Raw genomic sequence first — 5,722 nt, forward strand, 5'->3', positions numbered from 1 at the left:
GAGGCGGTGGCGAGGCGGGCCTGGGAGCCGACGGCTTCGTCGCCTCGACCAATGACGTGCGGCACGCAGGTTTCACGCGGCGTTCGGAGGCGGGCTTCTGAAGGTGGGCGGGGCGTTCCGCGGCAGGAAGTTGGCGAGGCGCAGGCGCGAGGACTCGCCCGGCGCTCCCAGGGCCGGCCGCGGGGGCGGATGGGGGCGCGCGGGGGTGGGGCGAAAGGAGGCGCGGCTTGCAAGCTGCGTGGGGGCTGCGAGCCCCGGGGCGGCGAGCCCTGAGGCCGCGGGGCGTGGCTGCTTGCAGCGGCCGTGGCCGTGGCGGTGGGGGTGGGGGACTGGGAGGCTGCCGCCGCTTAGCCAAGCAAAATCTCAGAGCGAGAAAAGAAAATGGTTTCTAGTCTCGAGAGACTACTGTGCCCTCAAAGTCTCCCTGACAGTCGCGGGCATGCAATTCTCTGCACCCGAAAGTTCTCCCTCCAGCCGACTGGCCTTTTCTGGGGCCTGGTCGAGCCGAGGTGGGGTTTGTCGGAGGCAAAGGGGGCCTTTTGCAGAGGCCGCGGGCGTTTTGTGACTGCAGAAGCCGCCGGGCCTCCCTAGTAGGGTAAACCTGCGGCCTGTGCAGGCACAGGCCGCAAACGCTCCGAAGCTGATTTGAATTACATTTTTGTTTGTTCACAAATTTGAGTCCTTCAAATGATATTTGAGGCCTCTCGTACTGCGGGGGATTTTGTCCCTGCACTGGCGTTCTGGTCTCTGTCCTAGCCCCGGGCCCTGCTGAGTCATACTTGTCACCTGCGGGGGTCCCAGTGTGGCCCCACCCCAAGCTGGCGAAGCTGGAAAGAACTGGGCAGAGCTGACCTGGCACCGGCTCTCCGGAGGCTTGCTCTGCCCTGGAACTTGGTAGCCCCTGAGGAGTGCTCGGGGGTGAGGAGAAAGCAGGCTGCAAGGCCAAAAGGGAATGAAAATGAGGGCCAGGAGCAGAGGGGACGGGCTGGGGGGAGGTGGCCGAGGTGTCTAGTGCAAAGGGAGCCTCAGTCTACATCCAGACTCCGAGAGGCTCCCGCTGCAAAAGCACCCCCGCGCCGGGACACTTGCTGCCGTGATGCTTTCCAAGCACCTTCTTGCAAGTGACGATGGTGATTCTGAAACGAAATCGTGCGGTTGCTGCTCTGATGCCCACTTTTATGATCGGGAAACAAACCCAGGCATTACTCTAGTGCGTGGCAGAACCACTCGTATTACCTTATATAGAAATTTACTGTCTGGTGTCTCTGGTTTCCGATATGGTACAATTCATTATTATAACGCTCTCCCTTTCATGTCAGCCTCAGGAATGTTAGTGACTGAAGCTGGGGAAGGGGGGAGCGGCTGGAGAGGGAAGAGGGTTGGAAGGGTGTTTAAACAATACAGCCCTCTTGTTCTAGAACACTGGTTGGTAAACGTTTTTCTAAAAGAGGCCAGATAGTAAATATTTTAGGCTTTGGGGGCAACTACTCGGCAGCGTTATAGCGAGAAAGCAGCCCTAGACAATATAGATGAACCTGGCTGTATTCCAATAAAACTTTATAGACACTGAAATATGAACTTCATATAATTTTCACGTGTCAAAAAATGTTCTTTTGATTATTTTCAACCACTTGAAAATTGAAAAATCATTTTGAGCTCGTGGGCCATGCAAAATCAAGTGGCGGGTTAGATTTAGATGGAGGACTGTAGTTTGCCCACCGTGTTCTAGAATAATTGTGTCGTATAGCTCTGCTTCAATGGGAACTTCCTCATGTGCACAGTAAGAGAAGGCTTGGCAGACGATTTCCAGTCTCCCATTAATATATTTTACTTATTTTCTTATGGGTAGGCATGATTTCCAAAACCTATTAAATGTTTAAATGGTTGAAAGAAAAGAAATCTTCCCAGACGATTTGACTTTAAAATCTTTATGCTGTCCACCTCACTGAGGGTCTGAGTAGGAAATACGGAGCAGATATTTTGGGAGTTTGTGAAAATACTCAGGCACTATCATACACTTAATCCAAAAGTAACTGGTACAGCATATTTTGTTAGTTTGGGATTTTGTTGTTGTTAAATTGAATCTGTCAGTTCTGTTTCTCTAAATTTTTTTGGTCTTTTTCTGGTCAGGTACTTTTTTGCCTCAAAAATGTATTATCAGTTTTTCTCTCTTGAATTGCGAACTGTTCAGTTTGGGTTTTGCCTTTCACTCCACCTTCTTAGCTCTGGTCCTTATCTTTTCTTTCACTTTCTCTGTGGTTGTCTTTTTGTCTCTCTTGCAGTCAGCTGAGTCCACTAATTGAATAAGGCACCAACAGGTGTGCGCACAAGGTGTGGGCTCTCTTAACCGAGAGATGCCCTGTTTAGGTACCTTTCTCTTAAGACTGCTTACCTCAAGGTTGCTATAATGTTAACCACCACTTTCTCCATGCCGACCGTGTTTTACAGACTAGTATACTTGTATATAAACCAAAACAAGTTAGACCGCACAGTGCTGGCCTTTAATATGTGATGCACTCTGGTATTTTATTTCATTTTTAAAAGTATGCAAACGACCCCCTACATTGCTTTCACGATCGCGCTGAGTCACAACTTGCGGTTTGAGACTGGACACTAGTATATTTTTTGAAACCTCTAGCCAGGTCCTGACCACGTTTTACGTTTTTTTAAAATTTTATTGAAGTATAGTTGATTTACAATGCTGTGTTAATTTCTGTTGTACACCAAAGCGACTCAGTTCTACACCAAAGTGACTCAGTTATACATATATATACATATTCTTTTTCATATTCTTTTCCATTATGGTTTATCACAGGATATTGAATATAGTTCCCTGTGCTATAGTAGGACCTTGTTTATCCATCCTGTGTACAATAGTTTGCATCTGCTAATCCCAGCCTCCCAATACTTCCCTCCCCAGCCCCCCGTCTTGGCCTCCACCTTGGCAACCACAAGTCTGTTCTCTATCTGACCACCCCTTATAAAATAGCAACACACCTCCTCCACAGGTAATCACTTTCTATCCCCTTTCTTTTTTTTTTTCATAGCACTTATCACCACCTGACAAATGTTTGTTCATAGGCTTTTTCTCCTACACTAGAATGTAAATCGATGGCGGGATCTTTGTTTTAGTGTACCCCCAGCAACTGAACCAGAGCTTACCAGATGAGGAAGCTCAGGCAGACAGTGCCAAGGTCACATAGTGAGTGTTGGAGTTGGAATTTGAATTTAATCGATCTTCTATTAAGACAGCAAAAGTGTTTCGGAGAATGAATCACTTTGGACAAGAATGAATAGATGGAGAGAGACTAGTTAAGAGTTACTTGTGATAAACTAGGTGAAATAATTATGTTGTAAGGCTAATGGCACTGGGACTATAAGGAAAATACAAGAGGAGAAATCGACAAGACTTGAAGGGCGACTGGGAGGAAAGTGGCATCAAATACTTATTGACTACTTATTATATATTGGTCATTTTGAAGTTTCCAGCTGGCTGACCGGTGGAATTATTGACAAAAATATGATACCATATTCTATTAATTATAATAAATTATCTCATGATTAAAAAAAAAAGACAGCAAAAGTGATCGTATCTGATAAAATGAACTGTTTACCAAAAGTAATGAGAGAGGGAAATAATACCCGGACATAGCTGCGGGTGATTCTGTGTTCATTACCAACTCTGTCTCACTAGTTTTTGGCAAAAAATCTTAGCCATTCAAAAAAATGTTGCAGTACTCACTGTGTGCCAAGCGTTGTTCTGGGAACTGGAGACACCTGGAATGAACAAGGCATATACAGCTCTCCTGCCCTTTTATAAATCCCTTTATTGTTTGTTTTTCTTATTACAAAAGCAGAGCTCGTTACAGAAAAACCTGAAAATTACGCAAACAAAAGAAGAACATAAAGAATACCAATTTTGTTTCTGGCCAAATTGTTTTTATTCAGATCACTAGGAGTGGAAGAAAATACACGAAAACATTAATAGTCATTGGCTCTTGGTTACTGATATTATGGATGATGGTTATTTTATTCTTTATATATTGCTCTATTTAAAATTTTTCTCCAACGGACAGACATTAGTCTTATAAACAGAAAAAAAAACCCACACATTTTAGAAAAAATATAAAAAGCAATGGTAGATGAGTGATGCAGACAAATGAAAAGTTGTCTTAGTGTGATAGAATTCTAAGTAATTTCTCTTAAAATATTTAATGCAATTGTGTGAGAGGGAGTTGGAGGAAAATTATAAAATTGAAAGCACACTGTACTTGTTTGAACTTGTACTTTGTTTTCATTTACTATTGTGATATTAGGTAGAGTGAAGTAATTCTTTTATACTTATAAATGCATTAATATTTAACCCTTGTGGAGTGTCCCTCTGGATTTCTGAAAGGCCACCTTTCCCCGCTGTGCTAGCCGTTAACGTTAAGCTACACGAGCTCTGCATTGGTGACAGTGAATAAAGGAAATGACCTAGAGCAGAATCCCTGGGGCTTAGACTTAGAATCAATGGGGCGAAGTAAATAAATATTTGTCAAATGAAAAATATTGAATAGGAAATTCCTCCTGGCCTTGGCCCAGTCCATAAGCAGAGATGAGAAGCCTTCACACATAGAACCTCCTTTTAGAAACCTTGCTCTAAGCATTCTACCCCAAGCACGTTGTTCTTTTATTCAAAGTTTTAGTGTACTGTGCACTTTAATTTACAACTGAAGACCTCTTCTGAAGTTCACTGGAATGAAAATTTGTAATTGCTGGCCATTATCCATTCTTCCTTCTCCAGAGTGAGCCCCTCTTCCTTCTTCAGCCTTCTTGTAGTTTGGTAGGACTGTCCATCAGGATACTCTGCTCTCCACCAGCCAAAGTGTAGGTACTTAACCCCCGTTGGGCCCGTCAGCCATGCCCTTTCTGGAATGTGGATTCCCTAAACTCTTGCTGGTGAAGCACCCCAAGGTGCTGGCCACTGGTTCCTGCTTCCAAGATCTCTAGAATGGCTGCTTTTATTCTGTGAGCTCCACATGCCCTACCATATATTCCCTTTTTGCTGAAGGTAGCCTGAGTCCATTTGTTGCTTACAACCAAAGAATGTCTGATGTTCACCTAACCCCTTCCCCCTCCAAGTCCTGAATTCAACCATAGATTCTCCTGAATAAGGACTATGGCCCTTGTAGTTGGAGAGGAAATAGATAAGGTACTAAAAACTTTGCAAATGTGTATTTACAATTGTATGAAAGCTACAGGAAAACAGAAAGTTGTACAAAGTGTTTCCAACAGTGGATTCAATACAGCGAATTGGGTACACAGCTGAAAGAAAGGACAAGATAACCTGGATATTTGTCACTGCTTCCTGTACCCCTAGAGCTGATATTAGTAACTGCAAGAAGCAGCTGCCACACTTAGGGCTTGGGGAACAAAAGGAAAGCAGTGGGGTTACCAGAACCTGGGAGCTTGGAGGAGAGGTCCTGCGCTGGCTGGTGCATGGGCCTCTGGTGGGGGCACTCCACACAGCCCCTGCTCAGACCCCCAAGAAGGCGTGGCTGGTGGGCGCTGGTGCCTCTGTGGAGGCCTGGTATGGTGATGCTGGGAAGGCTGAAAGAAGCTGGAGGCTGGAGGTGTGGGGTGAGTGGGGGCTGTTGATGGAAGCTGGCAACCAGAGGTCCCTTGTCCCTCCTTCCAATCTCCCATCAGAACCTCCCATTGACAAAACCTCACGGGAAGG

The sequence above is a fragment of the Balaenoptera borealis genome (genome assembly GCF_965194805.1).
Source record: "Balaenoptera borealis genome assembly, chromosome: X".
In the NCBI taxonomy this organism is placed as follows: Eukaryota; Metazoa; Chordata; class Mammalia; order Artiodactyla; family Balaenopteridae; genus Balaenoptera; species Balaenoptera borealis.